The sequence below is a fragment of the Ambystoma mexicanum genome, chromosome 4q (assembly GCF_040938575.1).
Source record: "Ambystoma mexicanum isolate Mex_15411 chromosome 4q, UKY_AmexF1_1, whole genome shotgun sequence".
NCBI classification, from domain to species: Eukaryota; Metazoa; Chordata; class Amphibia; order Caudata; family Ambystomatidae; genus Ambystoma; species Ambystoma mexicanum.
In genome coordinates, this window is record NC_090928.1 from 771,315,192 (window position 1) to 771,338,621 (window position 23,430).

At 44.2% G+C, this 23,430-nt stretch overlaps 1 long non-coding RNA gene across 1 annotated transcript in view; it reads left to right on the forward strand.

Annotated features, from left to right (window-relative positions):
• Positions 1–3,618, forward strand: part of LOC138467109 (uncharacterized) — a 1,381,370-nt gene extending 1,377,752 nt beyond the window's left edge. The window contains exon 3 of the long non-coding RNA XR_011268042.1: positions 3,539–3,618. This is a non-coding gene — a long non-coding RNA (uncharacterized lncRNA). The remainder of the gene's footprint in view (positions 1–3,538) is intronic.
• Positions 3,619–23,430: the final 19,812 nt, after the last annotated feature.

Sequence of the window (23,430 nt, forward strand, 5' to 3'; positions counted from 1 at the left end):
TCCTTCAAACACAGGATTAACCATAGTCTCTTGAGTGAGCACCCATGTGGTGCAGGACCCCTCTGCAGCTGGTCTTCCCTAAACAATTTACAGTTCTTTGAACTTTCCTCAATGTGCCACTTTGTGACTTTCATTCAACCCAGTGTGGTTTCTTTATCGGTTCTCCTCTCGACTCACAGGCTGTGATGAACCCCTTGGCTTTCTTTGTATCGGGACTCAAGGCCGGTACCGCGGTAGCAGGCGTCTCTCCTTGTCCTGCTTATCAATGTAGGCACACTCTGTGTACAGTTGACATCTGCTGCAAAACACTTGGGCTATTGTACCCGGCTTACGATTCCTTCTATGGGGTCTCGCGGATTTGGGTTGGAAAGGGCAAGGTTGTTTCTCTCCTTGTCAGCCGTCCGGTTCTCGCTGCCTTTCTCCTCCTCTTGAACTTCCGTGCCTGCAGAGTTTTCTCATTGTGCGGTCTGCTTTGCTCGTATTGTGCTCTCCTGCTCCACCTTTTATCCCCGTGGGGAAGGGAAAGGGCCGTCAGATGTGTGTGAACCTGGTCAATTGCCTGACTTTGCCTGACCTTTGAGTTGGGACACGTCAGTTAAATGGCTTTGGTGTTTGTCCGTCATCTTTTGCGGTGTGTGAAAGTGTTTGTGTCAGAAAGGGGGGGGTAGAGTTTCTGGGCTTCCTATAAAGCAGGATGGGGAAAGGGTATTAGAAGAAGGGGGATACTGCATCTCACCCATCGGTGACCCACTTCCACTCCCAGAGGACCCCCCATCCATGTGATCCTCCCTCACTGGTCCACCCCAAAAACTGGATCCAATAGTGATGGCCGTGTCCTGGCCACCTGGATGACAGATCCTCGGGGACTAGTCAGGGAGACACCTTCAGGTTTATCACAACTATCACCGCCTCCCTCTACCAAAGGTTAATCAGGAGCACTTCAACCTCGAAGTGTAATGGCTGCCATGCATCTCTCGCTCTGCGGCCATTTTGTATTATGGAGTATTGTTTTTTTGTACTGCCACGTCCGCTAAGCAATTTTTGACCAGCAACCATGTTTGATTGGGAATCTTTTTTTAATAAATGGTATGAAGTCATTTATATGATACTTGTCTTTCTCCTTCGCACAGAGTGCACAAAGGAGAAAAAAATAGAGCCAATTTGCAATTGAAAATAGCCTTACAGAACTTTTGGTGGTGAGGGTCGGGTTGTGGTCCCAGGAATCATGCCCTTATCCGATTTACTGCTATGGCTTTATCAATAGTTCCGGTGGGGGCATTATGCCGTCATAATAACCCCTTTTGGCCTATAAGTCTTCACTAAATAGCCCACATCACAAATGTCAGTATTCATATTATGGTTAGGGAAGCATTTACTTGTTTTCTATTCCTTGTTGGTTTTTCATAACAATCCACAAGTCTCAAGGTTCTGTCCGTCAAACACACGAACCAAAAGCAGTGAGCAGCAGATAACCACCAGCAATGGCAGTCACTGATTTTTCAGTCAGGAAAACTCCACTGAACTCAGGGTGATTTCAAATGTTTGTCACTTTTTCAGTATGGGTTGCATTTGCCCTATATTTGGGGTTTAAATCAGTATCTGGGAGAATGACTCCGAGAGGCACCAGAGTACAAATAGTTCAGGTTGATTATTCAGCTTTTTCAAGCACAATCATATAGTTTTAGTCAGGATAAAATCTAAATAATGTGTTACTTCCAATCCTATTGAAAAGATTGTAGACCTATCATGGTGACTGCAGAGAGTTCTGGAAGCTTCTGAGATTATGTAAAAGCCAAACTACAAGCCAGCCCAGAAGAGTCAATTGCAGGGGTCTGCAACCTTTGGCTATCCAGATGTTTTGCATTGGAACTGCCATCGGTCCTAGCCAGCCTAGTCAATGGTGAGGGATCATGGGGGTCATAGTTATTCTCTGTCAGGTTAGTAATCCCATACACATTCTTCCTCCTCGTCTTCACAGCACCATACGTGACTGACAGAGGCAACGCAATCTTTATCTCTTCGATGTATTTATTTTCAAATAACAGCATTCATGCACCACCACACTAGAGTGCTGTTACCTTATTGTCTCCATCAGTGAAGATCCTCCCTTCCCTTATCTCCAGAAAATATCAACCGCAATTGGAACATTAAATATCATGGTATTATATGTCAGGGAAAGGGATGGCTGCTATCTTCCCAGTGAAAGAATTTGTGCAGAATAGATTTTAATTGAGTTGTCCTGGCAACAGCTATTTTGCGATTAGCATTACACCAATTTAATGAAAGGAAGTCTTACTTTGATTGCTATTAGAGATATTCCAATTAGAGGTTTGAAATCATGTGCTAATATATTGGTAAATAGTCCACTTTACAAAGCAATGCCTGTGAGCCGCATTCTGAGTGACAATGGGCCTCATCAGGAGTTGGTTGGAGCCAGAAAATGCGGCGGTAACACTACCACTCTGCCCAATCCGAGTATGGCCCTACCTGAATGCATTAACCCCCAGTTCGGGCTGGAGGTGAATGCGCCGGCGTTATGGGCATTGTCATCGCCATTAGCGCTGGTGGTATTTGCGCCAGCGATAATTGAGCCGCCCATCCCCATTGGGTTCAATAGACCCAATGGGGAATGGGGATTTACTGCCTTACCACTACTCGTGATCCGGCTCAAATTGGGCCATACCAAGTTGCGGTAATGCTAATTATGTTAGGCGGTATCCTGGGCGCAATTACCGTCGGGGTACTGCCCAACTTTTGGTGAGGCCAAATGTACGTTTTAACGATCATCATTACAAACGTCAGCTGTTTGTGTCAATTTGATAGGTTATAGGCGGCCTAAAACAGCATTAACCAATACGTACAAGGGTATGATTCTGCACAGTTTGGAATGAGTGGGAGTTTGGTTCTTTGGCGAGAGGGTGTCCATATTGCCTTTGCTCAGGGCACTGTTGGCTAGAGTTCAGTCCTGCTCATTAGCCTGGAGGATTAAATATGCAGGGCTTGTGGGCTCCTATTATTATTAGAAAAAATGAAAGCGCAAGTTGAAGAATGCAGAGTGATATTGCCTGGGTTTCTGCTGGAGGTGGCATCCTCTTCAGCAATTACAGTTCACTTAGATCAGATCGACTTAAGTGCAGAGGCATGAATTAAGTGTCACTCGGAATGATGAAACATGTCACCTATGTAGAAGGAAAAGATTCGTATTCAGGCTCGGGCCGGCCCATAGGGCAATGCTCGAAGGGCTGGCCCAACATTTTAGTTTGGGGTGAAAGTGGGCCAGTTTGCTTGCCCAAAGTGGGCCAGTTTGAGCTGCTGCACTAGTTTTAGAAAATGCTACTAACCAAATATACTTTAAAATGCACTATTTGCATTACAAATGTATATGGCAGTTCGACCCTGTTCTTATTAAGCATGTTTCCATCTGCCTTGTCTCCCCTCGAACATAATTGCGTTTTATGAAGTCTGAGCCCGTGTATACTATTGCCACACACATCCCCAGGGTGACCTAACTCTTTCTATTTCTCTTGCATATCAACAGGTTTCCCAAATGAGCCGGCAGCGCAAATCGCCCTGGGCACCATCAAAGAATGGCTGCGGGAGAACCACAGTGAGGTAGGACTATAAAGACTGGTCTGCGGTCACGTGACGGCGCTTGACCCCGGATTACCAGAAAGAAGTGTATGTCTATAATGCGGTGCTCACTGGTGAAGCCCAGCCTGGCCTGCCTCGCCCGGGTCACAGCCACCTAGTGAACTTCTAGATACATGACATTACGTGTTTCTTTTGACGCTGCACATACGTTTCGTGTCCCACGCTATACTTTCTTTTCCCCCTCATATCACCCCTAGTTTTCCGGATGAAGCCCAACCTAGCCTGCGAAACAGCAGGCCTCGCCCGGGTCACAGCCACCTAGTGAACATCTAGATACATGACATTACGTGTTTCTTTTGACGCTGCACATACGTTTCGTGTCCCACGCTATACTTTCTTTTCCCCCTCACATCACCCCTAGTTTTCCAGATGAAGCCCAACCTAGCCTGCGAAACAGCAGGCCTCGCCCGGGTCACAGCCACCTAGTGAACATCTAGATACATGACATTACGTGTTTCTTTTGACGCTGCACATATGTTTCGTGTCCTACGCTATACTTTCTTTTCCCCCTCACATCACCCCTAGTTTTCCCGATGAAGCCCAACCTAGCCTGCGAAACAGCAGGCCTCGCCCGGGTCACAGCCACCTAGTGAACATCTAGATACAGGGCATTAAGTGTTTCTTTTGTTGCTGCACATACGTTTCGTGTCCCACGCTATACCTTCTTTTCCCCCTTCACATCACCCCTAGTTTTTGGACCCTTTGCTGAAGTTTAGGTATGCAATGCCTACCTATGCGCCATAAACTAAGGGCCTTGCCCTTACTCTATCCTGATGGACAAGTGCACCAGGGTCATAGATTAGCCCTTTTTGTGGACAGTTTACTCTTGCCAGTTGGAAGCTCGACTCATCATATGTTCAAGACGAAACATCCTGGGGCCTATACATGACAACATAGACTCCATATCCTCTTATTGAGTGCATATTATGTGACATGTTATTCCCTTTGGATGAACTATTATTAAATTCATGCATTGATATGATGATACATTACGTTCTAAAATTCAGTTTATTCAGAAAGAAATGTAGTAAAACATTTGACACAAAGGTAGAAATGAATTTAAAGTTTTATGGAAAATGCTTATAATTTGCTATGGAAAAATACGAAATTTCTGAGACTTGATAAAATGAACAATGAACAAATATATATATTTTTTAAACAATAGTAACAATAATGCTAAGCTTCCAAGCAACAGGTGATATAACATGCATTAGAATTGCTGCTGAGTGCTAGGTGGAAATGATATATGGTAGAGACAATTGTTCTTGGATGAGTATGGAAGAATGAAAAGGTTCTCAAAGAATGGAATTGTAAACAAGCGTGTGCACAATTTGAACGAAACAGGAAACACATGATGCATTGTTTAAATGTATAGGTAATGAGTAGTTCCGGCTCTGTGCAACATTACAAAGACGTATTGGAAGTGAAGTACATAATGTTTGCGATGCTTTGGGGACGTGTTGTCGTTGAAGCTTTTGCATGCCGAGTGATCAGTTTAAACTATGTCCCCATTATATGGACATTGGGGACCTACTGAGAAGTCTATGCAATGATTAAGCTCCAGCATGGGGCGAAACATTGGTCTTGGATTTTGTAAATATCTCCCTTGATACATGGGGGCTTCTTTTTAAGATGGTAATTTAGGCAATTCTTATTTTCTTTATTTTGCATGAGCGATTGGCCTCCCGAGGATTCTCGTAGTAAATAATTGCTCTGATGACTGCAACACATCGAGAATAGGAAACTCATGCTGGCTATGACCCTCGTTGTAGTGCACAGGCGCGCACACTCACGCACTCTGTTTAACGGTTTGTGTTTTTTTGTGTTTGTGAAAAAAAAGTGTTGGATGCTGCAAAATGTGTTGGCTGCTGTGAATGCCATTGAGTGCATTCAGCTTCACCGTGGTTGCAGTGTGTCTTTGTGGTCTTGTGCTTTACACACATGATGTGGCCAACTTTTTCTTATAAGACGCTTCCATTACATGCACTGTGAGATGATGTCCTGGTATTGATAAATTCCTCTTTGTCATGTTGACAGATAAGATCCGGGGCACAGGGGCGGGAGTGGGAAATGACGTGGGACAGGGCGGGCAGTCAGTTAGCCGGTGTGTGTTGAGAAATAAAGAGGTGTTGAAAGTACCTTGTCTTCATCGGGTTTTATTTGCGCGTCGCGCGCGAACCCTCCCTGGGTATGGTGGTCCCTCCCCAGGGTCCGACACACTTATTGCATACATTTCTACCTGTGCGGACCATTAGGTTGAGATTTTTTTTGGCATTGGCGAAAGACCAAACTATCATAGGCTTTTTCTTGGGTTCCTCTCATCTGTGGAATGAGGGAGGCATGTGTTTGGGGAGGATTCTTGCTTGTAAAGTGCCCTATGCTGCCAATTTGATATGGATCACAGAGGACAAAAAGACACAGCAGGCTCTGAGGCTGTTCCAGTGAATCTGATTGGTATTCGTACTGTTAATGTATTCTTGCATCCAAATGTATTCCATCTCCCTTCCTGATCTACTTCCACTTAAATGAAAACAAATGACAGTCTGTAAAGGATAATGGATTCAAAGAGTTGCAAGCGGTTTCTTAGACACAGTACTTGATGATATGCACTAAGTTACTCCAGAACCCTTTGGCCATAAAGAAAACATCATTGTAATATTAAAAGCGGCATCATCTTCCTTGCTTCTAAAAGAAAATCACTGTCAGTGTTCTGTTTGGGCATGTCCCCCCTGCCCCCGCAGCATGCTCGGGTGCTGTAGTTGGGAGGGCAAGGGCTAGAATGTGATTTGGGAGGCATTGTACTGTTGCTAGTTTTGTAAAGGCTGAAGACGCATAATTTGCATGTGAAATTTGTTGAAATGACCTTTTTTGTCTGACGAGCCTTTGCAGCGCCTAAAGTATGTTACTGCACGCTTATGTCACTTGTGTACTGCAGACCGTTCTCCAAATTCCGGCTGTTGGACGGTCACGAGCTGGTAAATCCTGAGCACAGAGGGTTCGGTCCGCACAGCGAGTTGAAGGATCATGCCGTGTAAATGAATGATCATTTTAAAATAAGCCCTTGGCTACCAGGATGGAGGTGGGTGGATGCACAGGTTGGTAGCCACAACACGTGATATGAAAGCAATGTTGAACATAGCCATTTTATGTCAAATAGTGAATCTAAAACCTATTTCTGTCAGAGGACAGTCCCTCAGAGGGAGCTTATGCCACGTGCATAGCCATGTTTTTGGTTCTTAAACAGTGCCTATCAAATCGTGGGTGATCGAATGCTGCACAACCCAGGGCTCATTCCACGTTGTTTGCAATTAGCTCTATGTTAAGAGGGTCCTTATCAGCCAGTCCAGGAATTTTAGCCAACCAATCCTTGGAATAAGGGACTTGTAATTTCACTTTCCACAGTGTGACAATGGGTCTTCAAATAGCTGCTTCCAAGGAATGCAGGCTGAAGGTGTAATAGATGGCATGTGATAGTCTGGCAGCTATGTGCCCAGTCTCATGGGCACGTTGCTGCTATTTGCCTTTGCCAGCCTGAAACTATCTAGGGTAGGGCTTGTGAATTAAAGAACTATTCATGTGCCAGCAGAGGTGTGTTATTACAAGTTGCCTGTTTTGCCTGATCTCCCACCTGGCCCATGCCGTTTTTCTGTGTGTCAGGCAGACCAGTCTCCTTGAGCTGAGGGGTAGTTATTTGATGACTCCACGTCTTTATGGGAATGCGCGATTCTTCTATTGCTCAGGAGGGCGAGGGAGGAGAAGCCCCAGTTTTCATCATCCACACAGCTTACCTCTGCTTTTCCTTGTGGAGGTGGGGGCGGAGGGGGCGGGGGCTTGAAGGGATCATGGATGATTAGATAGTCACATGGGCCTCTTTGTAGTTCGATGGCTTCCAATGTTGGCCTGATTGGAATCCTATAGTTGGCAATTTGGCATAGTACAGAAAAAGGAAGCATTCTACTACTTAAACAATTCCATGCATGTGCCATGAGAATAAATGGCACAGCCTTTAGCAACAATATAAGGTTCAATTTACAATAATAGGTTAGGATGAGCTACACTATATGGGGATCTTAGGTGAAAGACACCAAATGTGCATGCTGATGTCTTGACAAAGCTCGGTCAAGGAGTGCAACACATTGGGCCTCATTACGAGGTTGGAGGTAATAGCGCCATGGCTGCCTCCAAATCCTTACCGACTCCGTCCTGGTGAATGAAGCTATTACCGCCCGATTCCAAGGTTGGCGGGGGTGGTAATTCCCCATTCACCAGGGCCCTTCCCCATTCCAATTTGAGCCCCCATAGGGCTTAATGGGAATGGGGAAGGCGCTAATAACGGTACCACAATTTGCGGTACCATTATTAGCTCCAAAGTCCCTTTGCGGGTCCCGTCCTTAACGCCTGGAAAAACCAGGCGTTAAGGGAGGACCCACAAAGGGAACTCGTAGTAGTGCCCTTACCGGTGCTGTAATCCCTTACCGCCCACCTCGTAATGAGGCCCATTGACTGGTGCCCCTTGATGGTTTATTTATGCCCACCTGCCTTCAATGACTCTTTTTGACATACATTCTTTATTATATATTTTGTGGAGCCTCTTTGTGCAGAGCCACAAAACATTCAGTGATTGTTTGATAAGCTGAGAGAGTGCTTCTTCTGCCTGCCTCTATGCAGTACTAGGAATACATAACCTAAACCGCTACTTCCTATCTGGGAGAGGATTGTTTGGTAGACTCCACATCACAATACTTCCTCTGACACTCCCAAATCTCGCCACTATTTGTGAGCTGTAGACTTTACAAAATTCTGTTGGCCCTCTTCCTCCGAACAAAACACTGCATTTTCACAATTAACTTCTACATTTTGTTGACTGCCAAGAAGAGACCAAGGCATACCGGCTGGCGATTCATCCTCTGGCGATATCTGTACCCTTCCATACTACTCAGAAATGCGGACCCTCACATCTCACCTTCACGGAATACTCAGAAATGCGGACCCTCACAGAACACTCAGAAGAAGTGCAGACACACTAGCCTTGCGGGCAAGCCTTACTGGCGTCTGTCTCAATGCCTAACCGGGAGACACCCTCTGGGACTAGATAATGCTGACCACCTTCCTTGCCATTGTAACATGGCAGACCAGGCCGGTCTCTCACCACACGGTCCTTAGTTATCCTTCAAGTCCAGAATCTGTACACTCATTCCTTGCCAAGAGGCCCCATCCCTTCCATTCCAGACTTTCTCATTCACTTCTCGACAGAAAATGAACTACAAAAAAGCCCACTGAAAAAAAACTGCGTACAAGGGGTATATGTTACTTCTGAACTCCGACAACTTTCTATTCACCTAAGCCTTTTTTAAACGCTATTCGTTGGAGTCTCCACATGACCATCTTTCGCCCCCCCTCTTGTAGTGTGTTAGCAAACTTCTATATCATCATTTGCCATGAGGAGCTACATCTCTGGATCACCTCGTTGAGACACATGCCTACCACTTTGCTGTCATGATTTACAGAATACCCTGTACACAAGGGCCCACCCGCCATTCCCAAAGGCAGTCTAAATGCCCACCTGTGGCAGGTTTTGTGGCAGAGAATAGGCAGTACTCAAAGCAAGGTTCTGGAGAAAGTTGGGTATCTGTGCTTTAGTGCAAGAGAAACTGCTACACCCGAGCACCGGAAAGGCCTAATATTGGACAGCAATATTGTTGTGGGTCCACCTTCTGGGTGAATCTATGTATCAATACTTCTTACCCTTGTGTGTATGATAAACATCAGATGCTATCGATATGTTCTCTACACAGTTTTGTCACTAAACCACCAACTGTTTGCGCTTGCAATATACTGTCTTTTATACTCATAAATAGAAACAAATTAATAATGCTTTCATTCTCTTGTTTAGCATTTATGTATATTTGTTCTCTTGTAGAGGTAATATATGTAATGTAATGGGCATTTGTACAGTGCTTTTCACCATTGGTATGGTCTCAACGCGCTGTAGGTTGAATGCCCTTGGGGGACCGTAATGCAAGTATGAGAAATTCATTAAAAGAGTTATAGAGTGTGTGCGTGCATTGTGGCCAGTTCGAAGGTAGGTAGGGGTGGCCAAGTATCTGCTGGCTGCCCGTGTTGAGCAGGCAGGTGGGTGGGTGCCGGTAGGTGAGGCTGGAGAGTATGCAAGAGAGATGTTTTGTGTGCAGCGAGACCACATTTTATCGTGACATGTAGCTGCATTCTAATGGCAGAGGTGTTGTGCAAAAAGTATAGGCGCAGGAGAGACATTATGTGTGCAGCTATGCCGAGCATTATAAATAGAACAGTGAAACAATATACAGTTCCTAATATTACCAGTAAAGTAGTCCAGAAGATACCCAGCATCCTACTCTAATATTCACTTATAACATGTTAAAACTACCTACTACCTAACACCAATGTGGATGTAGCCATTGTGGCCCAGTAAAACTTAACATTCTATTCTGATGCTGTGTTTTGGCCAGCCAGGGAACAGGTGAGGATATACAGACCAGTCCGGAAAGCCCATTAGGCGGAATGGGTTAAACACGGTATGTAAAATCCATGTCTTCTATGGGCAGTTAACTAAGGACAACTTAAAAGTGATCTACAGCCATGGATCAAGTATGTGTTGATAAAGTAGTAAAATGGCTTATTTCAGATCTCAAAATATTGAAACAGTCTGAAACAATTCGAATTTGGGAAAATTGGCTAAGTGCCAATTTATAGCCTCATGAGCAATGTACTGTTTTAGGGTGAGGGTATCTGAAAGTTGTTAGCTGCTTGTTGCGAAGGCAGTTAAGCGTTGTAATTTACCTCTCCATCTAAATTATTTTAAAAAGCATTTTCAGTCCAAAGAATTAAAGTCTAGGCCTTGAAATTAAAGTTTGTTTGCTTCCTTACCCAAGTAGGCCAAAATATTCTGTGTCAGCAGAGTGCTCAAGGCACTTCTCCCTTGTGGTTCTCAGAAGTGCAGCATTTGGGGAAATCCCAGGATCCTCCTCCAGGCTGTTCGCACCTCTGTTTCCTTGTTAGTTGTTCTACCAGATAACAAAGTCATTGTATTCATATTATTATTATTCTTTTTCTGGAACCAATTTATTAACGTTTAGCAAAGTACATGAGCATATCAAAGAAAACACTTTGTAAATAGATACATGTGAACCATCAAAGATAAAAAAAACAGATTTAAATGAAAGAAAAGAAAGAAGAAAGACTCCTTCATAAACAATTGTAAACCTGTAAACTGACATACTTATTTTGCATGAAGGATAGAGGGCATAGAAAGAGGGAGGAGAGAAAAGAGAAAAGAAAACATACCACACCTACAATAACATCACCCAAGGTCACAATAAGTAGAAGAGAGCATTTGGAATCCAACAATTAAAATCCATCTACAAGGTACATTCTATCCTATAATTAAAAGGAAACATATTGCATGTGAATTAACATTACCGACCCATAACATGTAAAATGAAGATAAGTGTCTACGTATGTGCCTTCACCATTCTGGATGCGAAATTAGGTGAAGTCCACATTCAGGACGGCCTTCCAGATCTTTTCAAATGTAGGCCTCTTCTTTTGTATTGAATAAATCACTCTTTGAACATTGCACATATGATACATCTCCTCCAACCAATTGTTCAATGTCAGAAAACCAGCAGATTTCCAGTTGTGTAAGATCAGCTTCTTCGCCACCATGGCCCCTTTTAAAATCCAGGTGGTCTGATGTTGATTCAAAGATTCCAGTGGGGTGGTTTCCCCCAAGATTAAAGTCTCAAAATCATAGTCCAGTATCTTCTTTTCTTATATTTTATCTGAAGCCAATCTTGTCACTTACCTAAGAACTGGCGTGAACAAGATGGGCCTTGGCCAAACGATAGAACAACATCCGTGCTTTATCTTGTTTAACAAAATATTGCAAAGGTTTCTGAATTCTTGTGTTGTTCTGCTGCTATATTTTAATAACAATACTGACAATATGACTACCCACTCATTAAAGCATAGCATGGAGATCTGATATGAAAAGAAATCTATCAAAAGGGTACTGTTAGCAGAAAGACTTGCTACTAAGGCAATCACTTATCTTGTGTATTCTGCATTGAAATAACTAAATGCCTTTTCTAAATGCACCATGCTTCTTTTGCTTCCATTGAACACATTAAACCCAGAACACATTCTGAATAGTTTCAGTAATATTCTGTATATTTCCAATTGTGCTTGAGAAGAGAAGGCTGGCAAAGTTAGTAGGCAGAATGCTTATCTGTGAAATGTACCTCTGTCAAAGTTAACAAGAAAGTTTCATATGTGTCATATGTAGTTCATATTAAGGGCATGTAATGCAATTTATGACACGGCTAACAACATGAAGGAACCGTCATGTCAGGCAAAATGTGCTAGCACCCACACTATTTGTCAGTCACACATGATGATAGTCAAATACTGCCATGTCAGGCCAAGCACCCATTTGGCATGACAGATTGAGAGTCCTCCAAATGCCAGACACCCCCAAAGCCATGGACCTGCAACCATTAAATGTACTCCCTCTGCATTCCCAACTGGGGCAGCCACAGCAACTAATTGTGTTGCCGCCTGGACCATCTCAAGGTGGAAATGCCGGGTCATCTCCACAACACCTGACAGTAGCATACCTAGGACCAGCAGCACTCCCACCTGACTCCATCCACCCCGACTGCAGCTACAACCCCTCCACAACCTTCTTCTCCATGATTTCTGCTTCCTACACTGTCTGCACTACCATCAACACAGCAGCCCCTTTCACTATGTACACTGCCTCCACCCCAGCCTTCCTCACTACCCTTTAGCTAAAACCAAGGCACATGACCAGAGGGTTATTTTCTCCTTGCATGTACCACCTCTGGTGACAAACCCACGGGCAGTCTCAGATAAGGTGTTGTGCCAACTCCTACATTGGGAATGTGTGCTGGTGGGAAGGTTGTGCGCCAGGAAGCAGACATGGGTGCCTGCTATGGGCTAGTAGCAGCAGGACTCCCAGGAACATCCCTAATCCCTGTCCTCGTCCCCTCATTGAGAATCAGTAAATCACTGAGGATAAAGATGATGTTGAGGTGTTGCTGTTGCAGGCAACCCCCACTTTCCTCAATGCCACCATCAGAAGTGGCAGGTCCAAGGATTGCTGAGGACCTGCAATCCTATCACAAGCCATCAGCGGTGTGCATGCAGATTCGTAATAAATGTTCTTCACACAGAAAGCTAGTGTCCGTTGGTGTATTTCCAGAAAATGAGCATGGAGGGGTGCAATTGAACACAATCTGACATTGCCACTTATGAACATTTCCACAGTAGTGCTAAAATACATTAGCCAAATGTTCCTAACACAGAATTCTCCCATGGTGTGCATCACGCTGATCAGGCTGACCCTCCTCCACCTCTTGGTCATTGTCTGGATCCGGCTACTCCAGTACAGGCATCGTCGCCCAGTGCTTGATTTCTGTGTCAAGCAACATGAAGCACGGAGTGGCAATCTTGCCAACCTCTTGGGCTGTACTGGACCAAAATATGCTGTATGGAGACCTGGGTCTTAATATGGACCAGGGTCTGAACATTTTGACTGGTTGTAGTTCTGCTCAAGATGGTTTCTTGGATTACGGATGTAAGCAAGGAGCCACTGTGGCACGGGGTATCCAGCGTCATTTGAGGGATTCAAATGTTTGTGGTCAGGATGACACTGTGGACAGCCATGTGATCTTTCTCTGGTGCCTTGTTCATGTAGTAAGCATGAATGCAGAAAGCTCTGTTCTTGGGCATGACATTGCTGTCATAATTTAGCCCCAGAGGTGGGGTGGGAGGTAATGTGGGGGTGACAGAAGAAGTTGCACAAATCACACCTAATTACTGCCCTTGAGAAAAAGACTTTAGTATAAGTAGGAGAGTAGTATATAGAGCACAAGGTGCGGTGGAAGGGGACACAATCCGGTCAAATGGACTGTGCATATAAGGAAAACAAAAGCAAGTTCCCAAAGTAAGGGAGCTCACGTCCTCTGCACACTATCACAGGCCAAAACAAGCCAAACCTTTAAGCACAATTTAGAATATGCAGTTTAAGACAGTATAATGTATTTCGAAATCAAGTGTATTCCCCAGCATCATAGTAAGACTCTTTAGACTCTATTATTGAAGTGTCTAAAATAATAAAGAAAGCTTTCATAAGTAAATGATCAGAAGCACAAACATATTTTAACAATTTACATCCTCTGCCCCCTTTCCCCTTTCTAGTGGGTGGTTGTGTTTGAGTTTATCAGTATGTTGTTCTTTTTTTTTTCCTCCATGTTTTTTCTCTTTATCTGTGGAATATTTTTATCCACACCACTGCGCCACACTGCACCCCTTTGCCAATGGGGAAAGAAAACTGTCAAAAATTGAGGAAATAACCCTGTTGGCACCAAATCTGAAAAATTGCGAATGGTGCATAGACCACCAAAGAGCTGCACACCATGCCACACGCACAGGCAAAGATGGTGTAGAAACAGGAATCACTGCTGTCATCTGTCACTTGAAACAAGGCCACAGAAGGGCTAAAATCCGAAAATGCTCTTAAATACAGTTTCCTAATCAATGGCAACCTTCAAAGTGCTGTGTTGTGTTTTCCCCAGTGAATTATTGAAAGGAAAGTGAGCTGAAATCATGGATTATCCAGGCAGTCAGAGGAATCCAGGCCTCACTGACTGACAGCTACATCAGAAAATTAGCTGTCAAACCCTGTTTAAAAGTGTTTCTATTTCCTGATTAAAATGGCAAAAATCGCCTCTGTTGGTGAAGGGCTAATTCTTTTAAAATGTTTAAATCCATTATAAACTGTGCTTATATTTTAAGTGGGAAATGAAAAAACTTGAATGTCAAAGGGCCGAGTCTGGGACCAATCCACTATGTAATTCTGTTCTGAACGCCTGGCCTGGGAAAACTGACGTCTCTGCTTGACACTTCCTTGAGAACAGGAAGGCTAATGGATGTTAATGGTTCCCGTATATTGAAAACAAAGAAAGCCTCAGACATTTGGTTTGGACACCCACCTTCCTAAAGGAGGTGCCGGATGTGGAGGAGGTTTCTCAGTGAACTTTAAAGGACTGGCCATTTGCCACTTTGAAAGTAAGAAAAAAAAACCTGGACTGCATTTTGAATGGAAATTACTTGTTTTTGCTTCAGAACTTTGACATTTAACAGGACAGCCAAAATAAGTAGACAAGTGAAAAATACAAACTTATAAATCTTAACTCATGCTAGACAGTTGAATATGTGGTAGGAGTTCGTACTACATAAGAAACCAAAGATACACTGAAACACTGATTGTGGCAAAACTATCAATGTTGCAAGCTTAAAATTGTATGTACATGATCCCCTGATCAGTGCCCAGAGATGTATCAAATTAGAAATGATTAATCCAAAGTGTTATGGGTAAAACTGATACAAATCCATAGAATGACCAATACAGCTCTCACAAAGATGGGGAGGGGATGTGAATGTAGATAATTGAGTACAAAGTATATGTGTACAATTTTATGAGGGTACATAATGGTAGAAATGTACATTTGTGCAAAAGTATGTTTTGGGTAAAAATCCAGGTGGGGGTTCCTAAATCCTGTCATAAGATGACAGCTCTGTTTAGACTGCGAACCAGGACAAAGCACATGCCACTAGCCACACAGACATGGGGGTGTGTTTTGAAGTTAAGTTCTGCCCACACCGTAAACTGGGAGGATGGCATTTGTAATGTATAAATATAGAAGTTTCACTACACAAAAGACAGACTGCTTCCAGAACACACTGATTCCAGAACCCTTCCAGATGCCCGCGCAGCACCTTATTCCAGAACTCTTCAACTTGTAGCTGACTCCAGAATTTTTGAAAGATCCAGATTTCTTTGCAGAATCCAGACTCTAGCACTGCAAAATTATTGCTATCCTGACCCAATTGCAAACATCCCAAACTTGAAGGGTTTTAATTCTGATTCAGCTTGGCTTCCTTCCACTAAGGCTTGCCCGCTGAAAACTTGCATCCTGCTATCTACCGTGTCCAGTAACCAGAAGGGGCCCTTCCAAATCCAGGCTGAGGTGCAGTCCAGTTGACCAGAACCGCCTTGCTGATCCAATCCTGCTAGAGTTGTCTTGCCGCCGGTAGACCAGATCCAATTTATTGAGCAGAGCTGACGGTCCAATTTAATAACTTCATCTGTAAGTATTAACAGGAGGAACAGTGACCCTTAGTATATCTGCATTGTATTATTCCTATCTCAACCCATCCCATCTTTAATTCAGAACTCCATTAGTTTTAAAATCCTTCTTACGCTGATTGTCTTATCTGTGTTCCAAAACCATAACTCCATAGTGATTCGGAATAACTAAAGTAAATCCCAGGAAGAAGTAGAGTATCCACAACAGGACGGGTTACGCTGATCATGTGACTGTAAGATCCATCTGTGGCATTCTCTTTTTCATTGTCATAATATAGTGTAATCAAACCCATCTGTCATTTTCAAAAGCGCATTTCTGTTTTGCGCCTATTTTGCAAAAACGCCTCTCACTAAAACCTCTATAACTCCTTACGTTTTAAAGATAGAAACAACATTTCAACTCTCACTGATACCTAACATCCTTAGCTATCTCCACAACTAAAATTGCAGAACAGTCTATTTGACCTGTTTTTCTTCAATATCGCATAATGAAAGTTTGCCACAAATTTGCAAAATTCACAAGTTTACACGCGTCATTCTGCCATTTCAAAGTGCCTCTTCCATCCCATACCGATATAAAGTGTGTGCTGTTGTTTATATTATAGCTCATGTGTGTTAGGACCTGTTTAGTGTTTCTTTCCTTAGGACTTTTCTCCATTTAAGCATTTTTGAACTTTTGCAGTATTTCACAAAGCCATTTTCACCTGTCCTTTTCAAAGTGTCATTTGCCAAAATAAGGTTTTCTCTCTTGTTTGGGAGGGAGGATTGCCTATAACTCTAGACATTGTATTTCATTCCTGAAAACCTGATGATTACTCACATTGGTGTAGGATTGCTCCTTTGTATTTAAACAAAACTTTGCAGGAGGAACACTAACCTAAACGCTATCTGTGTGCAAAACAAACAAACTGTTCCTTTTCCCTGTGTTTTCTATTTTGCCTCCTTATAAGTGAATTCAATTGCTTTGCTTATCTTTCTGAATTGTATTGTCACCCTGTGGGTGATTGCTGCCCCAGAAATATCTATATCAAACCTAGGTGTGTTTGAATATTAAATAAATACATCTTTACCTTTACAAACTAGCCTGATTCCTGGTTCAGTGTGACCTGGGGGGTATTTTCAGAAGGGTGTGAAATGAGTGGTATATCATTCAGAATATTTAACTAAAATAAAATAAGGGTTTCATTTGCGCACTAAATACTAGGCGAGACTTGGGTGCGTGCCATATTGAAATCCCTCACAGCTCTCGCTAATAGATTCACGAAGTGCACATAATTGACTATTGATCACATTTACACACATTGGTACCGTTTGCACCATGGAACTTATGAGGTGAAGGGTCAAGCTTATGGTACCCCATTTTAACAGTATTACTTCAGGATATATATTGCTAAAATAAGTTTGTGCTTCTGATAATGTACTTATGAAAGCTTTCTCTATTATTGTCAGACACTTTAAAGAATTGCACTCCTGAAGAAGAGTTGATTATCTCAACATGTGTTGGGTGTTTTATTAAATTGCACTGATTTGTGACAATATTAGAGTCTAAAGAGTGTTGCTATGATGTTGTGGAATACACTTCTGCATATTCTAAATTGCACTTAAACGTTTGGCTTGTTTTGCCCTGTGATGGTGTGCAGGGGACGTGAGCTCCCTTACTTTGGCAACTTTCTTTTGTTTTCCGACGTTGTAGGGATGGTAAGGTGCATGAAGAGTGAAGGGTTGCTGAACAGAGAGGGTAAGTGTGTGTTGAAGTTGTTTGATCCTCTTGCGTACATAGCGGCCATGTCTGGGTTTGGCTGTGTGACTCCAGAAACCTGGGCAGGTTGCCCTTCCACAAGATCATGGAATCATCGGTTGTTCTCTGGGAGTGGGGACAGCAGCATGGGATGTGCATTACAGGACACCCTGGACATTGAGGGTCAGATTTTGCTACTGGCTCCAGAAAACTTCCCCCCCCTTTCCTGGGTGAGTGGGAGGGCTACCAAGAGACTATGGGCAAAGAGGCTGGCTTTGACACTGTTGTTACTAGCCTGTCTGGTGGGGGCAGAGGTGTAGCAATGTGCACTGGCCAGGACTACAACTACCACCAGCGCTAGCCAGCATAGTCAATGGGGAAGGATCATGGGAGTCACAGTCCAAAATATCTGGAGAGCTCTAGGTTGCAGGCCCCTGATGTAGGCTTAGATATTCCATGCAGCAGTGCAGTGCTCTGTTGCCATTTCCCCTTGGCAAAGAAGTGCAGAACTGCCAACAGCTTATGTAGATGGGTAGAGATGTCTCTTATTGGGATGCTGCCGTCTATGCCATCCTGAATATGTGCTGGTGACTGGGTTTGATGGATGCCATGTTCAGAATGTATAACTCCAGAACGTGCTAATCGCTGAGCTGCCAGGTTGATGGCCGTGCCCCTGGGGCAGGGGCATGACTGTGCCGCCTCTGTGCCACATGTCGCCTCTTCTCCTATCCCTGATTCACCACTGCTCCCTGAGAGACCAACATGGGCTCCTGCCTGCTCTGAGCACCTGCCCCACACATGGTGCTCCACAATGGGCTTACTGGACGTCTCTGCCTTGACTGGTAGTTATCAGTAGCTGGGTCTTAATTGTGGAGTGCGTCTTAATCGCCCTGCCAATATTTGGATTGCTTCATTATGCATGATAGGTGGATTATCTGTGGTTTGGCAAAGATAATATTTAGTGTCACATCTTTTCTCAGCAATGATCAGCCCTTTGGATTGAAAAAATGTGGAGGTATTTTTGGCGTTTTTTTAAATAAAGAAGTTTTTAGTAAATATTTAATTCAGGATTTTCCGCATACAGTGGCTGCCAAATACTACCCACACGTTGTCTCCCATGTGGTAACATACTGCATTCAATAACGATAGTGTGTTGCCACCAAACCCATGATGAGGGCCTTATTCTACAGAGGTACCATGGCTGTGCCGAGCGCTATGTGCCTTTTCAGTTGCAGGCGGTGTGGGATGTTGTGCTTCCCGCTTCCCTTGGCACGCGCGCCGCATTTACACACCCGCCGCCTGGCTTCGCCCGGAAACGCTGGGTGTGTAAGCCGTGTTTCTGCGCCTCAGGCGAGCCTGTTCTATGCGCCCGCCCCTGGCTGCGTCATTGTGTTAGCGTTCACTCTCTCGCTTCACGCCCCCCTCTCGGGAAGGTGACAAAACCACCCCTCTGCCGTGCCCGGATTCGAATGCTGTGCTAATCCGACGCCGCTTTGATTGAAATGAAAACTTGTCCTTGTTCCACGTTGGTTTTATTCTAAATTCAGCCGAAAAGTTGCCTTTCGGCTTCTGGCAAATAACACGCTCGGCTTCCCGTGTGCGGCTTTGCTCAGCCTGCGTGCAAAGCGATTTGGCGCTGTCCCCAAAGCCCACACCTAGCGACCATCCCGATCGACAAGTCATTTTGCTGAGCTGATAAGAAAGCCACCCTGGGAATGAAACTGTCTCCTGGGCTGCTATTCATGCCCGAGGCCGATAAAGCGAGCGCATCACACGGCGGCTCCATGCGAGTCCTTCCTTACCCTCAGCATAGCTTTATCAGCAGGCACAATAGAATGGCAGCAAAGGGGGCGGTGGGGGGATGCTACACTAGTCCTATTTGTGTAATGTTTTTGAATCACAGTACATTTCAAATAGTCTAAAAAACAATACTCATTTGTTATTTATCTAGTGCTTTCGCCAGGCGCTCTACATTGAACATTTGCATACATTTCATTGTTTATTTAGACCCAGTGATAAAGAGCATAGATGGTAGTGCAGATACGGACCGGCCGTGAGCCTCAAGTTAGAAAAAGCCATGTAGCTTTATTACACATTTCTACAGTAGCTGTATGCTTCCAGTTTCTCGTAAATAAACAGCAAAAAAAGGGTTGTCCCCTTTCCCATTCTCAATGTTTAAAATGGAGCTCCTCCTTACATAGTGGGGGCCTAAACTTGTTCCAACCTTGTCCTTGTCTATGTCATCACTTGGTATTGGACAAAGGGACTAATGAAGAACTCGTCACATTTCTTGGTGTCAGCCAAGGTCAATGTCCATTCATTAGGACAGCCTTGGCCAAACTACTATAGTGTGCGTCCTCTGTATGCCAAACAAGAGAAAGTTAAAAAGGAATAATAGAAATGTAGAACAACCGTATATTTGCAGGTCCAATTTTTATATATACAGAGTATGTGGTGCAAAGACATAAATTAACCGTGACACATATACTTCATGTAGGTGAAAATAAAACAACATATGATATATTTCACTTGCAATTCTTAGTACAACATTTTCATAAATGTGGTCCTAGTTGGTTGCAAACAAACACATATATGAAAGCAATCAATACAATCTTAATAGTGTTAAGGAAATTCCCACATTGATTATGAGGAGCAATCGCCTCTGGGATAGGGCGCCCTATCAGGCCAGTGGACAAGGACAAGGTTGGAACAAGTTTAGGCCCCCAATATGTAAGGAGGAGCTCCATTTTAAACCTTGAGAATGGGAAAGGGGACAACCCTTTTTTGCTGTTTATCTATATTTTGAGACCCAGTCCCCTTGTTCCAAATTGAAACGGTCTCCACCTAGAACCTTCTGGTTCATCTCCAGTTTCTCGTAGGCAATATCATTTTTATGTTAAAGGACATTTGTACTATCACCACCGGAGTGGTCCCCTGGCGCTCTGGCGGATCTGAAAAGGAAAAGGGGGTGGGGTGAGTTAGTAGGACCGAGCTGGAAAAGTGCAAGAGAGCAATGATGTGCTGTTGACAGCTTCAGTTAGGTTAACACTGGTTGCTGAGCTTAGGTGTGGTTTTTGGTTGGTAGGTGCTGTGTCCTGTTGTGAGAGGCTATGTGCGATTTGTTTTGTTGTTGCGGTGTAGTGGTGTTTGTGCGGTTTGGTGTGCTTTTAGAGGTGTGATTGTGTTTGGTTAGGGTTTGAGAGGTATATGCAGAAGGGTGAGATTTTTAGTGGGTTGGTTAGTGGCATCGCTATCTAGATGTGATGCATGCTAATTTCCAAATTCTTTCTAGATGCAGCACGTGAATATCTCCACATGTCTTAAAGTGGCACAGGCTAATATTCACAAACTTGTCTAGATATGACAATTCTATCTGAATGTGATGTAGGCTAATATAATCACAAATCCTGTCTAGGTGTGACACAGACTAATATTCACAGTCCTGTCTAGATGTGACACAGGCTAATATTCACAATCCTGTCTAGATGCGATGCAAGCTAATATTCACAATCCTGTATAGATGTGACACACGCTTATATTCACAATTCTATCTAATTGTGACACAGGCTAATATTCACAATTCTATCTAAATGTGGCATTGGCTAATATTCACAAACCTGTCTAGATGTGATGTAAGCTAATATTTACAATTATATCTAAATGTGACACAAGCTAATCCTCACACTTCTTTCTGGAGTGGCTACCACTGTTTGGGTACACTTCATCTAGATGTGAGAGGTGGCTAGGCAATGCTGTTGACAGCTTAGTGGATATATAAGAGGTTAACAGTTGCTAAAAATAGTGGTACATCATGCAGGCTTCAAGCTAATTGGTGGTGGGGAAGATAAGGTAAGAGAGAGGTTGGTCAGTTTAGTGGGGAGCAGTGATTGCTGTACCCCCTGTCTCCACCACAAATACTTTGTCTGTTGCTGCTGTTTTATGACTGCCTGCTTCCTGCTTCCCCACCTGACACGAGCCGACACCATCTGGAGCTGCTTCTGTAGGTGCTGCCCTTTGCCTTGGGGCCCTTTGCCGAGGGCTGTCTGGGCAAGGCTGCCCTGAGTGGAGGTCAGAAATGGCTTTCTATGGACAATCAGGGAGTGGTGGCAGTGAAAGGGAGGCAGATAAAGGGAGAAGCGCGAGGCGAGGAAGAAGAAGCAGAGCGAGAAAGCAGGGGGAAAAGTGAGAACGAGTAAAAGGGAGAAAGCAAAGACAGATGGAGACAGGGTGGAGGAGGGGGAAGGCAGGGGCAGAGGGGCATTCACCTTTCCAAAGTCCAGGACAGAATGCACAGGACCCGCTCACATGGGCCTGCTGCTGGAAATACTGTCCTAGTTGCAATGGAAAGGTGAAACTGGTGGAGCACCAAATCACGGGCGAGCAAGGCGGGAGGGGGGCTGGGAGTGGGAGGGCAAGGGTCACAGAGCAGAGGATTGGAGCAAGAAAGCAGGGGAAACAGGACATCAGGGTAGGAAATGGACCGGAACAAGACAGAGCTGTGTTGCGGCAAAGTTTGTCTTGTCAGAGCACAGTCCTGCCCTGAGCGGTAAATCCCCCTTGAGGAGGCTATCCCAGCAGTCGCGCGGCAAGACTAAAGGTTAAATGTATGAGCTCCATTTAGAAACTGCATAAGCCAGACATGCAAATTGGGCTCTCTGCTCTGTTTACATTTGCTCAAGCTGTCCAAATAGCTATACATGTCTTGCAATTTACAAACCTTCCTCTGTTAGGGTGGGTTTTGAGACAAATGAAAAGGGCAGAGAGCCCAACTTGCTCAGAAGGGTTTCTTTCTGAATCAATGTTAGACATATTTCAAGTATAAAATTGTGTTTATTCTAATGCTTTGCCTTCATGGGTTTCTTGAAAAAATGGGGTGTTGCTTGACCTAGGGTGGGGCTCCGCCCCACCATTTAATCCTTCCCCTCCACTCCTCCACATGAAAGTTGGAGGTTTCCCAGTGCAATGTTTTTCCATTTCCAGCACCCACTAGCCAGCCTCATGCACCCCAGCTCAGACCCACAACTGACCAATTCAGAAAACGAATACTCCAAGCATTTATCAACATTCTCCTGAGCGGTCAGTCACACAATTACTTCAATATTTTAACAGCATTCATAGGTGGCTAGCAGGCTCACCAAGACAATACATCTCCCTTCCTGCCAAACAGCACACAATCATGGCAACACAAGCGTCTAGCTCCATCACCATGACTGCAAACACGCCACCCTTCTTTTAAATATGCAAACACGCCAACAAGCAGGTAGATGCAGATGACAACACATAAGATATAAAGCTCTGCAGAAATATATTGTAAGCTGTGGGTTTTCGATAGGCAGAGACTCGCAGGTCAACCAACAACCGGACTAAGATGCACCTACCAAGGAAGTCCAGAGCCCAGGCACCCCGACCTACAGAGCATGTGGGAGTACGGCAACCTTCCACTAATCATGAAGCAAACCAGAACAGTGCATCCACCCCACTGATGGATAACAGTCCTACAACCAGCAGAATAGGACTACCCACCTACTCAAGACACACTCAAACCGAGTGGACTGGGTCCCAGAACTATATTAATCACTTGTCGACCCAGACAACGGGACAGCCTCGTACAACAATACTCTGACGCTCATGTAACATGCACATGAACAATCAATTGTGTCACCAGGCTGCATCTCCGGATGCTCATATGCGCAGCAATCATCCATGCACCAGACACGCATGCACACAGTGAGATGTCAATGGGCATGTACTACATTGTGGAGCGGTACTTCAACTGTAGCTTCCAAACAAACAAGGATTGTGTATTTACCTTATTAACAGCTGTACTATC